This window comes from Rhinoderma darwinii, chromosome 5 (genome assembly GCF_050947455.1).
Source record: "Rhinoderma darwinii isolate aRhiDar2 chromosome 5, aRhiDar2.hap1, whole genome shotgun sequence".
Taxonomy (NCBI): domain Eukaryota; kingdom Metazoa; phylum Chordata; class Amphibia; order Anura; family Rhinodermatidae; genus Rhinoderma; species Rhinoderma darwinii.
Window position 1 is genome coordinate 170,381,371 of NC_134691.1, and position 20,604 is coordinate 170,401,974.

A 20,604-nucleotide genomic window follows, 5' to 3' on the forward strand; every position below is an offset into this window, starting at 1 on the left:
CACGGCGAGTTGAGTTAATGCCAAAGAGCTCAATTTTAGTCTCATCTGACCACAGCACCTTCTCCCAATCACTCTCAGAATCATCCAGATGTTCATTTGCAAACTTCAGATGGGCCTGTACATGTGCCTTCTTGAGCAGGGGGACCTTGCGAGCACTGCAGGATTTTAATCCATTACGGCGTAACATGTTACCAATGGTTTTCTTGGTGACTGTGGTCCCAGATGCCTTGAGATCATTAACAAGTTCCCCCATGTAGTTTTCGGCTTAGCTCTCACCTTCCTCAGGATCAAGGATACCCCACGAGGTGAGATTTTGCATGGAGCCCCAGATCAATGTCGATTGACATTCATTTTGTATGTCTTCCATTTTCTTACTATTGCACCAACAGTTGTCTCCTTCTCACCCAGCGTCTTACTTATGGTTTTGTAGCCCATTCCAGCCTTGTGCAGGTCTATGATCTTGTCCTTGACATCCTTAGAAAGCTCTTTGGTCTTGCCCATGTTGTAGCGGTTAGAGTCAGACTGATTCATTGAGTCTGTGGACAGGAGTCTTTTATACAGGTGACTAGAGATGAGCGAACTTATCAAAAGTTCGGTTCGGCTAGTTCGCCGAATTTCACAAAAAAGTTTGATTCGGACCGAACTAGTTCGGACCGAACCTGTCACTTCCGTGCGCCGAGCATGCTACTGTCCAGGGTGCTGATAGAGTTAATGGGCTGCACTAACTCTTTCAGCAACCTTGACAGTACATGCTCGGCGCGCGGAAAATACAATTTTAATGTAATAAAAAAATTAAAATAATACGTTCGTACTTACTTTCCTCCTGTCCGGCCTCCAGCGATGACGTTTCATCCCTTTCGCCGCTGCAGCCAATCACAGGCTGTAGTGGCGGTCACGCACGTCAGGATGACGTCAGAAGGCCGGCCTCCAGGGATGACGCTTCATCCCACGTGACCGCCTCTGCAGCCAATCACAGGCTGCAGCGGCGACATGGATGAAACGTCATCGCTGGAGGCCGGACAGGAGGAAAGTAAGTATGAACGTATTATTTATTTTTTTTGGCATGTATGTATGTTGGCATGTATGTTGTCATGTATGTATGCATGTATGTTGGAATGTATGTATATATGTGCATGTTTGTATGTATATTTGCATGTATATATACAGTGGAGGAAATAAGTATTTGATCCCTTGCTGATTTTGTAAGTTTGCCCACTGTCAAAGACATGAACAGTCTAGAATTTTTAGGCTAGGTTAATTTTACCAGTGAGAGACAGATTATATAAAAAAAAAAAAAGAAAATCACATTGTCAAAATTATATATATTTATTTGCATTGTGCACAGAGAAATAAGTATTTGATCCCCTACCAACCATTAAGAGTTCAGCCTCCTCCAGACCAGTTACACGCTCCAAATCAACTTGGTGCCTGCATTAAAGACAGCTGTCTTAAATGGTCACCTGTATAAAAGACTCCTGTCCACAGACTCAATGAATCAGTCTCACTCTAACCTCTACAACATGGGCAAGACCAAAGAGCTTTCTAAGGATGTCAGGGACAAGATCATAGACCTGCACAAGGCTGGAATGGGCTACAAAACCATAAGTAAGACGCTGGGTGAGAAGGAGACAACTGTTGGTGCAATAGTAAGAAAATGGAAGACATACAAAATGACTGTCAATCGACATCGATCTGGTGCTCCATGCAAAATCTCACCTCGTGGGGTATCCTTGATCCTGAGGAAGGTGAGAGCTCAGCCGAAAACTACACGGGGGAACTTGTTAATGATCTCAAGGCAGCTGGGACCACAGTCACCAAGAAAACCATTGGTAACACATTACGCCGTAATGGATTAAAATCCTGCAGTGCCCGCAAGGTCCCCCTGCTCAAGAAGGCACATGTACAGGCCCGTCTGAAGTTTTCAAATGAACATCTGGATGATTCTGAGATTGATTGGGAGAAGGTGCTGTGGTCAGATGAGACTCAAATTGAGCTCTTTGGCATTAACTCAACTTGCCGTCTTTGGAGGAAGAGAAATGCTGCCTATGACCCAAAGAACACCGTCCCCACTGTCAAGCATGGAGGTGGAAACATTATGTTTTGGGGGTGTTTCTCTGCTAAGGGCACAGGACTACTTCACCGCATCAATGGGAGAATGGATGGAGCCATGTACCGTCAAATCCTGAGTGACAACTTCCTTCCCTCCACCAGGACATTAAAAATGGCTCTTGGCTGGGTCTTCCAGCATGACAATGACCCGAAACATACAGCCAAGGCAACAAAGAAGTGGCTTAAAAAGAAGCACATTAAGGTCATGGAGTGGCCTAGCCAGTCTCCAGACCTTAATCCGATCGAAAACTTTTGCAGGGAGCTGAAGATCCGAGTTGCCAAGCGACAGCCTCAAAATCTTAATGATTTACAGATGATCTGCAAAGAGGAGTTGGCCAAAATTCCATCTAACATGTGTGCAAACCTCATCATCAACTAATAAAAATGTCTGACTGCTGTGCTTGCCAACAAGGGTTTTGCCACCAAATATTAAGTCTTGTTTGCCAAAGGGATCAAATACTTATTTCTCTGTGCACAATGCAAATAAATATATATAATTTTGACAATGTGTTTTGTTTTTTTTGTTTTTTTTAATATAATCTATCTCTCACTGGTAAAATTAACCTAGCCTAAAAATTCTAGACTGTTCATGTCTTTGACAGTGGGCAAACTTACAAAATCAGCAAGGGATCAAATACTTATTTCCTTCACTGTATGTGTGTGTGTATGTATGTTTGCATGTGTGTATGTTTGCATGTATGTATGTTTGCATGTATGTATGTTTGCATGTATGTATTTTTGCATGTATGTATGCATGTATGTGCATGTATGTATGCATGTATGTGCATGTATGTTTGCATGTATGTTGGCATGTATGTATATATGTGCATGTGTGTATGTATATTTTCATGTATATATTTGCATGTATGTATGTATGTTTGCTTGTATGTATGTTTGCATGAATGTATGTTTGTATGTATGTATGTTTGCATGTATGTATGTTTTCATGTATGTATGTATGTTGTCATGTATGTATGTATATATGTGCATGTATGTTTGCATGTATGTTGGCATGTATGTATATATGTGCATGTTTGTATGTATATTTGCATGTATATATTTGCATGTATGTATGTATGTATATATGTATGTTTGCATGTGTGTATGTTTGCATGTATGTATGTTTGCATGCATGTATGTTGTCATGTATGTTGTCATGTATGTATGTATATATGTGCATGTATGTATGTTTGCATGTTTTTATTTTTGCAAGTATGTTTGCATGTATGTTTATATATATGTGCATGTATGTAATTAGGTTTGCATGTATTTATGTGTGCATGTATATTTGTGCATGCTTGTATATATGTATGTATGTATGTATGTATGTATGTATCTTTGCATGTTTGTTTGTATGTAAGTTTTCATGTGTGTGTATGCATGTATGTATGTATGTATGATAGTTTGCATGTATGTATGTATGTATATATGTATGTATATTTGCATGTATATATGTGCATGCTTGTATGTATGTTTGTATATATGTATGTATGTATGTTTGCATGTATGTTTGTTTGTATATATGTCTGTATGGCCATGTATGATACTGTCTGCTGGCGCCCTGTATCTAAGTCAACTTCGCGGCAGGCTTCTATACATAGTATAACAGTCAGTATCACACATTAAACTGAATCTAAGCCTACGACATGTTTTATTTCATTTTTTTTTTTTTACAGGTTTGGTGTTTGGACTACGTCGGTTTCGAGGACTACTTAGATGACAGTTTTTTTTTCTACAATAAAATGGTTAATTAAGGTTGTGTTGGGGGTGCTTTATTTCAATAAAATATTTTATCTATATCTTTGTCTTTTTCTTTTCAAATTTTATTACTACCACTTTAGTAATGGCCGCTGTCTGAGTGACAACATCCATTACTAAGGCGAGGCTTAGTGTTAGCCGGTGCAGAGGCTATCACTAACCACCATTATTACCCCGGTACCCACCTCCACCAGGGGTGCCGGGAAGAGCCAGGTACGATCCAGTACCCGACCATCTGTTGTGATGGTAGGGCTCTGGGGCGGCCGCAGGCTGGTATTATGAGGCTGGGAAGGGCCAAAAACAGTGAACCTTCCCACCCTTGTAATGCTAGGCTGCTGCTGCTGTGTTGTATCTGGCTGGTTATAAAAGTGGGGGGGACCCCACGTCTTTTTTTTTTTAATTATTATTTTTTTTCTTAAAAAAGACATGGGGTTCCACCCAATTTATCATAACCAGCCACATACAACACAGTGTTATTAGCCTGGGAATGGACAAAACCAGTGGCCCTTCCCACTTATGTAATGCCAGACTGCTGCGGCCTTGTATATGGCTGGTTATTAAAAATGTGGGGGACCCGTCTATTGTTAAATTTGTTAAATTAAAAAAAACAAACAATGTGGGGGTCCCCCACATTTTTATAACCAGCCCGATACAACACAGCAGCAGCAGCAGCCTAGCATTACAAGGGTGGGAAGGTCCACTGTTTTTTACCCTTCCCAGCCTCATAATACCAGCCTACGGCCGCCCCAGTACCCGACCATCACAACAGATGGTCGGGTACTGGATCGTACCAAGCTCTTACCGGCACCCCTGGTGGTGGTGGGTACCGGGGTAATAATGGGTGGTTAGTGCTAGCCTCTGCACCGGCTAACACTAAGTACCGCCTTAATAATGGATGCTGTCAATCAGCCAACTGCCATTATCTAGGCACTAATAAAGTTTAAAAAAAAACACAAAGACAATTCTTTTTTATTGAAATAAGAAATCCCCAACAAAACCCTCGTTAACCATTTTATTAAAATTTGAAAAAACGTAGATCTACGCAGTAGTCCAACGAATCGAAGATGTAGTCCAATCGGTACATCAAAATCTGCAACAACATAAATAAACAGTTATCAATGTGAACAATACCAATACTTCTACTCACCTACACACATATATACACGCACACACAAACAACCATACACAAACACACACATATATACACAAACACAACAAGATATACACACACACACACACACACACACAGACACACATAAACAGACAAACACACACACACACACACATACACAAACTCACACATATACAAACAAAAACACACATATCCAAACACACACATATACACGAACACACTCATATACACAAACACACACACACACACACACACACACACACACATACACAAACACATATACACAGTTATACACAAACACAACAAGATATACACAAACACAGACACATATACACACACATATACACGAACTAACACATATACACAAACACATATACAAACAAAAACACACATACCCAAACACACAGATATACACAAACACATACATATACACAAATACACACATATACACAAACACACCCATATATACACAAACACACACACATAAACACACACCCATATACACACATATACACAAACACACACATATACACAAACATATACACAAACACATATACACAAACACACCCATATATACACAAACACACATAAACACACACATATACACAAACACACATATAAAAACAAAAACAGACAAAGACACATACCCAAACACACATATATACACAAACACACACATACACAAACACTGTTTCTTTTAAATGCTGCTGGGGAACCCGCTCGATCCACTATATAGGGATGCGCTACAGTTCAGTATTTAAAAGAAACAGGATCCTGACCTGTCCATAGAGTTTAAGGCAGCACAGAATATTTCAGAAAATGAGCGTGCAGATTCAGTGCTGCTGTGAACTCTGCTCTTACCATTACGTAGCTCTCAGTCTGTTACCTCTCCTCCACTCCTGTCCTCAAGAACACCTTCACATGATTGGGAAGTCACCACGTAATGGTAAGAGCAGAGTTCACAGCAGCACAGAGTATTTCAGGAGATGAGCGTGCGGATCTTGTGCGCGGTGGTGACTTGCCAATCATGTGAAGGTGTTATTGAGGACAGGAGTGGAGGAGAGGTAACAGACTGAGATACGTAATGGTAAGAGCAGAGTTCACAGCAGCACAGAGTATTTCAGGAGAGGAGCGTGCAGATTCTGTGCTGCTGTGAACTCTGCTCTTACTATTATGTAGCTCTCAGTCTGTTACCTCTCCTCCACTCCTGTCCTCAATAACACCTTCTCATGATTGGCAAGTCACCACGTAATGGTAAGACCAGAGTTCACAGCAGCACAGAGTATTTCAGGAGATGAGCGTGCGGATCTTGTGCGGGGTGGTGACTTGCCAATCATGTGAAGGTGTTATTGAAGACAGTGAAGTTCGGATTCGCTGCGAACCGAACTTTTCCGGAAGTTCGGACCGAAACCGGGTTCGGTTGTCCCGGTTCGCTCATCTCTACAGGTGACCATGTAAGACAGCTGTCTTTAATGCAGGCACCAAGTCGATTTGGAGCGTGTAACTGGTCTGGAGGAGGCTGAACTCTTAATAGTTGGTAGGGGATCAAATACTTATTTCTCTGTGCACAATGCAAATAAATATATATAATTTTGACAATGTGATTTTCTTTTTTTTTTTTAAATATAATCTATCTCTCACTGGTAAAATTAACCTAGCCTAAAAATTCTAGACTGTTCATGTCTTTGACAGTGGGCAAACTTACAAAATCAGCAAGGGATCAAATACTTATTTCCTTCACTGTATGTATTAGGCCTCATGCACATGGCAGAGTTGTTTGCAGGATACTATACAGCGGCTGTACAGTGGCACATGAAATCTCCTGTGGCTCTATATAATGGAATCACAGTGACTCTGTGTGCCCCATAAGGTGCCAAGTTTGGCGCTATATGTCAGAGATATTGCTTCTCTCTCTATAACTTGCTACCTTAAGGGTATGTTCACACGTACACTTCTCTCCATTCATGTCCATTTGTATTCACTGCGAGATCACTCTGTGCCATCACATACACCCACATTAACTTTACTGAAGTGTCTTGAGAGTGAATAGACATTGCCTCCAGCCAGGACGTGATGTCTATTCACACTTCCGACACTTAGGTAAAGCTTTCGGAGGACTTACTCACGCAGCACAGCATGATCTCGCGAGATCACATTGTGCTGTCATTCACAATGTGATCTCGCGAGATCACGCTGTGCTGTGATTAAGTCCCACACAAAATTTACCGAAGTCCTGGCTGGAGACAATGTCTATTCACTCTCAAGACACTTCAGTAAAGTTAATGTGTGAGTAAGTGACAGCACATTGTGATCTCTCGTGATCACGCTGTGCTGAGTACAAATGGACATGAATGGAGAGAAGTGTATGACGCTGATTGGTCAGCGTCATACACTTCTCTTTACAATGCCCACTTGGTCAAAAGGTAAAAAACGCCCAGTTGTCTATTAAAAAACTAATTAGCATAAATCTAAAATAGCTCAAAACTTGCTAAAAAATAAAAACCACTGTTGTTATCTACATTACAGCGCCAATCAGATTATGAAGGAGATAGGGCACCTATAATCTGGTGACAGAGCCTCTTTAACCGGTTCAGGTCCGGGTTATTTTGATCCTTCAGGACCAGACACCATTTAGCCCTTTTTAGCACTCAGTAGTTAAACGGCTATAACTTTTTTATTTTTTGGGCTAGTAACGTGATTTTTGCGTTGTTTTTTCCATAGACAATGCAGGTTTCTTTTTTTATCATTTTATACACATCATTTTTGGTATTTTAGAATTTTTAGGCTTAAAGTTTGAAAATAAAAGTAAAAAAATAAGCTTTTTTATATTTTAGCTATTTTTTTCTGGTAATAACATAGTTTTACCCTAAAATAGACCTTTAAAGGAACAGTGTCACCACAAAACATTTTTTTATATCAGTTTGATGTTAGTGTTTTATTAAAAACTTTGTATTTATTTGTGTGTTTGTGTGTTACTTTTTTTTATTTTTACACTTTTTCTTCCCTATGGGGGCTGCCATTTTTTTTTCCATTTCTGTATGTGTCGATTAACGACACATACAGACATGGAATACGGCAGCTCCAGTCCCATAGGGACTGCGAACGGGGCCCGTTCCATCCACTATGGTGTACGTCGTCTGTGTGGGAACGGCGCATGCGCCGCTCCCACACAGTCCAATTTGAAATGCGTGCCGTCCGGCGCCATTTTCCTGTGGACCGGAAGTCGCGGCCAGACAGTAAGATTACTACTTCCGGTCGCGGCTTCCGGACTTGTGCACATGGAGCAGCGGCAGCAGATGGAGCGGACGGTCCGGAGGGAGCGGCGGCGACTGGAGCAGGTAAGTGATTTCTATGTATGTTCGTGTTTTACTGTGTGTTTACTAGTGTATGTTAACCTACTACACTGTGTGTTAGCTCAAAAAATGGCGACACACAGTGTAGGAGGTTAGACCGTTCAATCCCCTCGTTTCTCCCGGCACTAGCCAGGATAAAGGAGGGGGGGATTCTGAGAGCTCACTAGAGCGAGGGATTTTTTCCCAATTTTGCAGCATAAAGCAATGTGGTTGCTTTACCACATGCAATGCTGCAATTTTGGCAATTGCTCCATCTAGTGACCAGCAATGGGAAATATTATAAATTAGAATCCAATTTAATCCAATTTATAATATTTCCTGACTCGTGAAAAAAATAAAAAAAAATAGAACAATGTTTAATCACCCACACACTAATTGTTTAACTAACAAAAAAAAACATTTTTTGCTAACAACACATTCCCTTTAATTTGTGATTGTCATTGTCTACAGTAATTTTTTATATATTACAAGTCTATTTTATAGTAATTGGCTCAAGGCTAGCGCTATGAAAATGATTGGTGGGGTGAACATTTTTTTGGGGGTGGGTATTTTATGTGTATTTATTATTATTTTTTTTACACTTTTTTATTTTTGTTTTTTTATTACTATGGTCAGAAAAGACCTTTGAGGGACTTTATTTTTTTTTCTTCTTTTACACCATCTTTTTCCACTGTAACTGGGACTGCACAGTAGCCCCAGTTACAGGGGAAATCAGCCCTCTTATAGTGACTATTGTCACTAATAGGGATGTGCTGGGTCTAGCAAGACCCAGCAGCAGTCTGCCACTAATGGCACCCGGCGATCATGTGACCAGTCACATGATCACCTGGAACAATAGAGGCCGCAGCGCTGCCGATGCCTCTGTTCATATACACAGCGTTCATAGAGTGCTGTGTAAAAGAGATCAGAGAAAAAAGAAGCAGCGAAAGCTGCTTCTATCTTCTAATCAGGGTCCCCGGCAGTTACTGATTGACGGAGACCTAACATTCAGCTGCATGAACGCTCAGGCAGCAAGCTAAAATCCGCGCCGTAAATAGTCTATGGCGCAGGTTTTAAGGACCCTTACCGCTGGCCGTAAATACACAGCCAGTGGTCGGGAGCCAGTTAAAACAGCTCCATATTTTCAGACATTTTTGATTTTGCGTGTTCACATACCCGAAAACATCCAACTATCTTTCACCATCCAAACTTTCAAAATAATCCTGAAAACCCACCTCTTTATAAAAGCTTACAGTTTGCAATAACCCTATTTTCACTACACAAATATATAAGCGTTTTTTAGCCTCACCGACTATGTCTTACTCTCATAAATAGCCCTTGTGGGCAGGGCCCTTTCTCTTTCTCTAACAGTCTTTTACTCTGAAGCACATGTTTATTGTACTTGCTTGTTTTTATTGTATTTTCATGTTATGTATTTTAACCCCTCTGTATTTTATATGTACAACGCCCATTGAGGTACATTAGGACTACATAAGAGTCTATGTGTCCCATTATGACTTCGTACAACTTGGAGTTTGTGCGGAGCTCTAACACAGAGCAAAAGGAATTACACTGAGAGTCCAGTCATCTTTCATTCTACACCGTGTTCTAAACTATTATGCACATTGGATTTAAGTGTCATAAACATTTAATTATTAGTTTTTCAATTAAACTCATGGATGGTATTGTGTCTTAGGGTATGTTCACACACTGAGCCAAAAACGTCTGAAAATACGGAGCTGTTTTCAAGGGAAAACAGCACCTGATTTTCAGAAGTTTTTTGAGCAACTCACGTTTTTCGTGGCGTTTTTGGCGGCGTTTTCGTGCCGTTTTTTCTGCCGTTTTTGGAGCTGTTTTCAATAGAGTCTATGAGAAAACGGCTCCAAAAACGTCCCAAGAAGTGTCCTGCACTTCTTTTGACGAGGCTGTAATTTTACGCGTCGTCTTTTGACAGGTTGTCTGCACAGTACGTTGGCAAACCCATTCAAATGAATGGGCAGATGTTTGCCGACGTATTGTAGCTCTATTTTCAGACGTAAAACGAGGCATAATACGCCTCGTTTACGTCTGAAAATAGGTAGTGTGAACCCAGACTCAGGGCTCTTTGGATCATTGTAATCAATCTCAGACACCTGTGATAATTAGTTTGCCAGGTGTGCCCAATCAAAGGAAAACTATTTAAGAAGGACATTCCACATTATTAAGCAGGCCACAGGTTTCAAGCATGAATCAAGTGCTTCCGTGTGCCGAGCGCGATTTGCACGCACCCATTGACTTCAATGGGTGCGTGCAGCTCGAAACACGGCCAAATATAGGACATGTCATGAGTTTCACGCAGCGCACATACGCTGCGTGAAATTCACTGACAGTCTGAACGGCCCCATTCATTAACATAGGTCCGTGCGACGCGCGTGAAAATCACGCGCGTAGCACGGACGTATTACACCGTGTTCCAAATTATTATGCACATCGAATTTAAGTGTCATAAACATTTAATTATTAGTTTTTCAATTAAACTCATGGATGGTATTGTGTCTTAGGGCTCTTTGGATCATTGTAATCAATCTCAGACACCTGTGATAATTAGTTTGCCAGGTGTGTCCAATCAAAGGAAAACTACTTAAGAAGGACGTTCCACATTATTAAGCAGGCCACAGGTTTCAAGCAATATGGGAAAGAGAAAGGATCTCTCTGCTGCCGAAAAGCGTGAAATAGTGCAATACCTTGGACAAGGTATGAAAACATTGGATATTTCAAGAAAACTTGAGCGTGATCATCGTACTGTGAAAAGATTTGTGGCTGATTCAGAGAACAGACGGGTTAGTTCAGATAAAGGCATAATGAGGAAGATTTCTGCCAGACAAATTAATAGGATTAGGAGAGCAGCTGCTAAAATGCCATTGCAAAGCAGCAAACAGGTATTTGAAGCCGCTGGTGCCTCTGGAGTCCCGCGAACCTCAAGGTGTAGGATCCTCCAGAGGTTTGCAAGTGTGCATAAAGCTATTATTCGGCCACCCCTAAACAATGCTCACAAGCAGAAACGGTTGCAGTGGGCTCAGAAATACATGAAGACTAATTTTCAAACCGTGTTGTTTACTGATGAGTGCCGTGCAACCCTGGATGGTCCAGATGGATGGAGTAGTGGATGGTTGGTGAATGGCCACCATGTCCCAACAAGGCTGCGACGTCAGCAAGGAGGTGGCGGAGTCATGTTTTGGGCTGGAATCATGAGGAGAGAGCTGGTAGGCCCCTTTAGGGTCCCTGACAGTGTGAAAATGAACTTTGCAAAGTACGTACAGTTTATGACTGACCACTATCTTCCGTGGTACAAAAAGAAGAACCGTGTCTTCCGTAGCAAAATTATCTTCATGCATGACAATGCACCATCTCATGCTGCAAAGAATACCTCTGCGTCATTGGCTGCTATGGGCATAAAAGGAGAGAAACTCATGGTGTAGCCCCCATGTTCCCCTGACCTCAACCCTATTGAGAACCTTTGGAGCATCCTCAAGCAAAATATCTATGAGGGTGGGAGGCAGTTCACATCAAAACAGAAACTCTGGGAGGCTATTCTGACATCCTGCAAAGATATTCAAGCAGAAACTGTCCAAATACTCACAAATACAATGGATGCAAGAATTGTGAAGGTGATATCAAAGAAGGGGTCCTATGTTAACATGTATGTTAAGTGTTACGTTTTTTTTTTTATTGAAAGAGCTTTTGATTTCAGTAAATATGACCTCCTGATGCTGCAAATTCAACAAATTACCATTTTAGTTTTCTTTACAACCTTTAAAATCTTTTGATCTCTGTTGTGCATAATAATTTGAAACAGTGCATTTTGAGTTTTTTACTTCTAAAAAAAAATCTGTTATCATTAGGAAATTTGTTCAAGAAAATGTGCATTATACTCCAATGGTTGATGGCTTGAAGATTATACTGACTGTCATTTGCATAGACTATTTAGGAAAATCGGCAAAAAATAACATTTGCATAATAATTTGGAACACAGTGTATATACTCTAGTTAGGCATCATACATAAATATTTTTGACATATGCTGCACCACAGATCACCATGGATTCCTGTGGCTCTGTAGTACTGGTATAAATACATTGATAAATCTGCCCCACAGTTTCTATTTATAAGGTCATGTATACTTCTGCAACGTTTTTTTGTACAACTTTTTTTTATAATAAACGAGTATTTTAGTTAAGGCTATTATGTAGTATAGTACAATTCCTTGGTGTTTCCTTGTCTATTCTTTTATGCAAATTGTTTATTTTTTTTGTAAGTTATTTTTTTGTTTATCTTTGCAATGCAAGTCAGAATTTGTTGGAATTATAGTTTTAATAGCTTTCATGAGTTTTACATATATGCATTCTATAATATTTTTGGAATTCTATAGCTCTTGATTTGGCACACCCCAATATTTTTCTTCTATCCTTACCTCACATCTCGCATTTATATTGATAATGATATTTATAATAAAAAACTAAATATTAATAACAATAGATAGATTGATAAATAGATAGATAGATAGACTACAGAGAGAGAGAGAGAGAGAGAGAGAGAGAGAGTTAGATACATAATAGAGGAATACATCTGCATTAAATCACATGTGTATTTCCGCGGCAGAATTCCAAATTATACACTCAGATGTCTTCTGCGGATAAACTGCAGTTGTGCAGCAGATCCACAAGAGGTCTAGTCCTCAGCTTATCCATGCGGAATTCACCGAAGTAACTAGCATGCTACCTGTTCCCGCAGCGGGTTTTTTTCTGCAGTATAGACAAAAATCATTGCAGAAATATTCTGTATCGCTTTAACTGGGTTGCAGATTGACAATGGATTTGATGCATATTTTGATGGGGAATTCACACAGAAATCCCTGTCAAATACGAGATATGTGAACTGAGCTTTTATCTAGAATCTATTGATTATTTTCCAGCATGAATCAGAGTTAAATATTCTTCTCAATAGAATAATGTAATTGTTTTTTGGAGCTTTTTTTTTCAATCAGGAGAAAGCATATAGCTTAATTGGAGTGGTATTCTGTTTGATAAGCGATTTATTGTCAGAGACAAAAAGTAGTATTTGTGAAAAATCAGTCTACATTTGCATTTTAGATAAAAAAAAATTATAAACACATACACATATTTATAGAAAACCAACATGTTAAGCTGTTCATATATTAGTTAGAACTTCTGAATGTTTCTGAGTGAATGTCCCTTATTGCAAAAATGCTAATGAAATAACGGACTTTGTTGGGTAACATGGTTTTCTTACAAGAGCACTATAAATCATGTAAAATATTGATTCTTGATTCAGCCACACTGATTAATTAGTCCCCTGCCATAGCACCTGTATGCCAGGTTGTGCCCACCACACCTCTACTTCCTCCTTTGAACTTGTCAAATTATCAGTCAACAATCAGAGCGTGAGTTAAGAATTTAACCACAATTGAAAGCAGCATAGGAGAATGAAGAAACAATGGAAGGTTAAATAAGTTGACCATCAACAGTAATATATATTCTAAGTCTAAAAGATGTGAAAATGATATAAAAAAAAATACTACCTTTAGGATACATTCACATGTGGCAGATTTGTTAAAAAATTTATGTGACTCTCCCATACATCTGAATGTATGGCATGGATGTATAGAACAGATTTAGAACAGTTGAGAAATTTCCACAACAAATCTGGCTTGTGTGAACATACAATTGTGGTTTAGATTTTATATTATTTTATTTTTATTTGGTTTTGAAAAGTGGTATTTGTCAGTTGGATGATGTAAGTGATTATTGTAAAGAATCAATTTTTTTATTAACACTTTTTTACTGTACTGGCGGCTGCCATGTTTTATTTAATCTGTGTATGTGTCTCTTCGCGACACATACACAGATTAAATATGGCAGCTACAGGGAATAGGACATAGGTACGGGAGCCGTTCCTATGTCCTGTGCTACAACCGTCTAACTCTGTACTACGCATGCTCTGTGGCATTCGCAGTTCAAAACGACCCAGTATAGAAGCTGGTTTGTAGGGGGAAAGCCGGCACCGTTTTGGTGAAGACCGGCCGCACTGCAGGTAAGGTGTGTGTGTGTGTGTGTGTGTGTGCGTGCGTGCGTGGAGGGGGTATTTTGTATGTTTGGGGGAGTTTGTGTGAGTGGGTTTGTGTGTGGTTCAGTTGCATGTTTGGGGGGTTTGTGTGTGTGTGTGTGGGGGGGGGGCGCTCGTGCACCGCTGATTATTTTTAGTCGCCTATCAGCTGTTTTGAAGAAACATCGGCAAGCACCGCTGATCCGTCGTTCCTTGCTTCTATGGCGAAATGCTCTATAGCGGCAGTTCACAGTATTACAGCCTTCTCCTATTCACTTGAATGGGAGAAGGCTGTAATACTGTGAACAGCCGCTACATGGCGATTCACAGTAGGAGCAAGGAATGAAGTAGCAGCAGCGTACTAGTGCCGTTAATCCTTCAAAGCCGCCGATCAGCTGTTTTAAAGGAGCAGCGGCTCTGCTCCTTAATTTCTTACTTCTACTGTGAATTGCCCTCTAGCAGCGGGTCACAGTATTACAGCCTTCTCCCATTCAAGTGAATAGGAAAAAGCTGTACTACTGTGAACCACCGCTATAGGGCGACTTAAGTATGAACAAGGAATGAAGGAGTAGTGGCGTATAAGCGCCGCTGATCCTTTTAAACAGCTAATCGGTGGCTTTGAAGCATCAGCAGTGCTCATACGCTGCTGCTCCTTCATTCCTGGTTCCTACTGTGAATCGCCGTGTAACTACATGGCGATTCACAGTAGAAGCAAGGAATGAAGAAGTATATTATTAACTTATTTTTTTTGTTTTGCATGTTCCACTGGACCGTTTGGACTACATTGTAGATTAGTTGGACTACTTCTATAATCTTCGTTTTTTTTCTTTCTTTTTTTTTAACTAAAATAGTGAAAGAGGGTTGTGTTGGGGAGTTTTTACTTCAATAAAAAAATATTTTCTTATGTCTGTGTTTTTTAATACTTTATTACCATCTTAGTAATGGCAGTTGTTTGTTTGACGACATCCATTATTAAGGCGGGGCTTAGTGTAAGCCAGTAAAAAAGCTAGCACTAACCCCCATTATTACCCCGGTACCCACCACCACCAGGGTTATCAGAAAGGCCGGGTGCGATCCAGTACCCGACCATCTGTAGTGATGGTCGGACAATGGGGCGGCCACAGGCTCGTATTATTAAGTTGGGAAGGACCAAAAACAGTGGCTCTTCCAACCCTGGTAATTCTAGGCTGCAGAGCTGTTTTATTGTATTTGGCTGGCTATGAAAATGGGGGGACAGACCACACGTCGTTTTTTTGTTTCTTTTTAAATGAAGAAATAATTGACTAAAACGACGTGGGTACAATTTTCATAACCAGCCAAATACAATAAAACAGCCTCGGCCTAGAATCACCAGGGTGGAAAGGGCCACTGTTTTTGGTCCTTCCCAGCCTGGTAATGCCAGCCTGCAGCCGCACGAGTGTCCGCCCCAGTGTCACTACAGATGGTCCGGTACTGGATTGTAGTCGGCTAATCCCAGTGCCCTGTTGGTGGTGGGTACTGGGGTAATAATTCGGGGGTTCGTATTAGATATTTTACTGGCTAACACTAAGTCCTGCCTTAGTAATGGACATTGTCAAAAAGACAACTGCCATTACTAAGGTGGTAATAAACTATTAAAAAACAGACATATAACTACCTGTTCACACACAGCTTTCTGGCGCTAATTTTGATCGGAAAAAAAGCGGCGCTTCCTTTCTTGCGACTTGCGCCTCTGACCTTCAATTGAAATCTTTTCCGAGCGTTTTTCGTGGCATTTCTGTCCTAAGGTTCTTGCATTAGCTGCGAAAACTGCTGCAAAATCTGCGGAAAACAAGTGCAGGCAGTTTCAAATCTGCTGCAAAAAAACTCTGTGTGAACAGGGCCTAAGGGTGTATTCACAAAGGGCATTTTTGGCGCGTTTTTCCCGTGCGGCCAAAAACCACATTGGAAAACGCATGTGTTTTTACCACAATGTCTTCAATACGTTTTTCAGCTGCGTGGCGAAAATGTGGCAAAACTGCACTGTGTGAATACACCCTAAGAAAATATTTTTTATTCAAATAGAAACCCACCACACAACCCTTGTTAATCTTTTTTTTTTTTTTTTTTTTAAACGTAGATCATCGAAGTAGTCCAGCGTACCTACGACGTAGTCCAAACGGTAAAGCAGAACCTGAAAAACAAAAAAATAACGTTAGTAATATAAAAAATAAAAATCTTCCCCACAGACTTCTGTCTTCTCCCTGCACCGCAATATAAACTACAGGCCAATGAAAAAGAATTCCCTTAGGGCATGTTCACAAGCCGCTCCAAAAAAAAAACGACAAGACACTTGTGTAAAAAAAACACATTGTATGTACTAACGGCTCACTTTCCCATTGATGGAAATGGAAGCTTAATCTAGTTTTTTTTTACGCGTCTTTCAAGGGGTGTTTTTTACACGTTTTCTGCACGCTTTCTGCACGTTTTTTGGCTTGAAAGTATTACTCCCATTGACTATAGGAACATTTGGCGCACTTTACGTGCCAAAGAATTGACTAGACGCTTTTTTTCCGCAATGCATTTTTTAAAACGCTCACGTAAAAGAGCATAAAATATGTACTAACGATGCGCTTTCCCATTGATGTAAATAGGCTTAATCAAGCGTTTGACGTGTTTTTCGGCGCGTAAAATGTGCCAAAAACTGGGTCAAGTACACGCCGTGTGAACCTGTCAACTGAAAAGTCATCCCTCTTAAGTTTTATCATTCTTAGACTTTTGGTGTGTCCTAGTGCTCTGCCAGTGACCATTGTAAAAACACTCCCAAAATGGGAGCTGGACAATGCTTGACAATTTGGGGACACCTTTTCCTGGCTTGTAGCCAAAAATAGGGAGGGGGTGAGTCTCCCTCACACATTTACAGCAGCTGTAAGTCAGGTTGCTTTGCCTGGTTCAACTTGCTGTAATTCTGGGAAGTGCTCCCTCTGATGGCCAACATAGGAAAACATTTGAAATTATTATTTCATTTTTAATACTTCCCACCTTGTGGAAGAAAAAAAAATACAGTAAAAAATGTTTTTAAAATATAATAAAAATAAGTAACTTACTAAAAATTTGTAATTCGTGAAACATTCCCTTTAAAATTTCAGAGGTCGTTCCCCTGCTTTAGGCTGGGTTCACACGACCATGTTACGTCTGTAATGTACGGAACGTATTTCGGCCGGAAGACCCGGACCGAACACACTGCAGGGGGCCGGGCTCCTAGCATCATAGTGATGTACGATGCTAGGAGTCCCTGCCTCGCTGCAGGACAACTGTCCCGTACTGTAATCATGATTACAGTACGGGACAGTAGTTCCACGCAGAGGCAGGGACTCCTAGCATCGTACATCACTATGATGCTAGGAGCCCGGCCCCCTGCAGTGTGTTCGGTCCGGGTCTTCCGGCCGAAATATGTTCCGTACATTACGGACGTAACATGGTCGTGTGAACCCAGCCTTAGGGTATGTTCACACGGCCAAATTTCAGACGTATACGAGGCGTATTATGCCTCGTTTTACGTATGAAAATATGGCTACAATACGTCGGCAAACATCTGCCCATTCATTTGAATGGGTTTGCCGACGTACTGTGCAGACGACCTGTTATTTACGTGTCGTCGTTTGACAGCTGTCAAACGACGACTCGTAAAAATACAGCCTCGTCAAAAGAAGTGCAGGACACTTCTTTCAGACGTTTTTGGAGCTGTTTTCTCATAGACTCCAATGAAAACAGCTCCAAAAACGAGTTGGTAAAAAAATGAGTTGGTAAAAATGCGAGTTGGTAAAAAACGTCTGAAAAGCAGGGTCTGTTTTCCCTTGAAAACAGCTCTGGATTTTCAGACGTTTTGGTTGACTACGTGTGAACATACCCTTAGAGAGGAGCACAAGCTCCTTGTCAGCCAGGGCCAGAGATTTCTCACCATTTTGCCTGTTACAATTTGCTAAAATGTTAACAGACTGTGCCTCTTAATTGGAGAACTGTTTGCATCCTTGTAGCCATTGAGTGAAAGCTCCGGCCTAATAAGGAGACTGTTGTGTTCATATTAACCTAGGTTCTTGTCATCATTTCTAACTAAAAACTTCTTGCTTGGCTTACACCTCCATACAACTATGAGGTTGTTTAGAGCTGTAATACGTCGCTGCTATTAAGTAGAAATAAATATATGTCAACATGATATGTGTAACCAACATAGCCAGATAATTACTGGAACGTGAGTAATATAATCAATATAACCATCTCACAAAGTCTCTGCAGTATTGAATAACCATGGGGCTAATCTGCATGCAAATCCACTGGCACATCCACTGCAGAAATTCAACTATCAGACTCAAATTTCTGCCAAGGATTCCTTAAAAAATCCACGTATATATAGCAAATCCTGAACATATGCCAGCTCCCACCAAAAAAAAAAAAAAAAAAATGCGACCAATTCAGCTTCTATATTAATTGTTCTCTTTCAGGTAAGCTATTCCCTAGCAGGCATTATCACTTGACAGCCATGGGAACTTTTGTTTGGCCCCAGGCTGTCCATATAAAACCATCAGAATTGGATATCACAATGCAAGGCCGGATTCACACGAGCGTGTGCGTTTTGCGCACGCAAAAAACGCTGTGCTTTGCGTGCGCAAAAGGCACTTAAAAGCTCCGTGTGTCAGCCCCGTATGATGCGTGGCTGCGTGATTTTTGCGCAGCCGCCATCATTATGACACTCCGTTTGGATGTTTGTAAACAGAAAAGCACGTGGTGCTTTTCTGTTTACATTCATAGTTTTACTGCTGTTGCGCGAATCACACGCGTCCCACGGAAGTGCTTCCGTGTGGTGAGTGTGATTTTCTCGCACCCATTGACTTCAATGGGTGCATGATGCGCGAAATACGCACAAAGAACGGACATGTCGTGAGTTTTACGCAGCGGACTCATGCTGCGCAAAAATCACTGACAGTCTGCACTGCTCCATAGACTAATATAGGTCCGTGCGAAGCACGTGAAAATCACGCGCGTTGCACGGACGTATATCACGTTCGTCTGAATGAGCCCCAAGGGTTAGCGGGCAAATGAAACAAGGAGCCCCCTTCCGGCAGCCATACTCATTTCCATTTATTTCCTACTTCTTGGTAAAATCCATTCAATAGTTACCAAGTAGGGCAGATGGAAGACAATATGACAGCAGGATTATTTGTAGTCTGTTACTATGGAAACATACTAGTCCTTCTCAATGAATTACAATATCATCAAAAAGTTAATTTATTTCAGTAATTCAATTCTAAAAGTGAAACTCATATATTATATAGATTCATTACACACAGAGTGATCTATTTCCAGCATTTTTTTCTTTTAGTGTTGATGATTATGGCTAACAGTTAATGAAAACCCACAATTTAATCTCTCAGAAAACTAGAATATTAAATAAACGTAATTTCAAAAATTATTTTTAATACCAAAATGTTGGCCTACTGAAAAGTATGTACAGTATATGCTCTCAATACTTGGTCGGGGCTCCTTTTGCATGAATTACTGCATCAATGTGGCGTGGCATGGAGGCGATAAGCCTGTGATACTGCTGAGGTGTTATGGAAGCCCAGGTTGCTTTGATAGCGGCCTTCAGCTCGTCTGCATTGTTGGGTCTGGTGTCTCTCATCTTCCTCTTGACAATACCCCATAGATTCTCTATGGGGTTTAGGTCAGGCAAGTTTTCTGGCCAATCAAGCACAGTGATACTGTGGTTATTAAACGAGGTATTGGTACTTTTGGCAGTGTGGGCAGGTGCAAAGTCATGTTGGAAAATGAAGCGTAGCATGAAGTGCTCTAAAATTTCCTGGTAGACGGCTGCGTTGACTCTGGACTTGATAGAACACAGTGGACCAACACCAGCAGATGACATGGCTCCCCAAACCACCACTGACTGTGGAAACTTCACAGTATTCTAGATCACTCTGTGTGTAATGAATCTATAGAATATATGAGTCTCACTTTTTAAATTGAATTACTGAAATAAATTTACTTTTTGATGATATTCTAATTCATTGAGAAGGACTAGTATAAAGTAGGTCTGAAGAGGAGCTGTAGGCACAGAACTGTAAGATATTTTTTTTTAACCAGGACTGGTTAGATTGCTTTATATGCTTTGGAGCAATAAAAAACATAGTTAAAAAGATGTACATAAACTTTAAAA

At 40.6% G+C, this 20,604-nt stretch overlaps 1 protein-coding gene across 1 annotated transcript in view; it reads left to right on the forward strand.

The window, feature by feature from the left end:
* Positions 1–20,604, forward strand: part of LOC142651718 (cadherin-9-like) — a 166,312-nt gene that overhangs the window by 133,303 nt on the left and 12,405 nt on the right. The window lies entirely within an intron of this gene.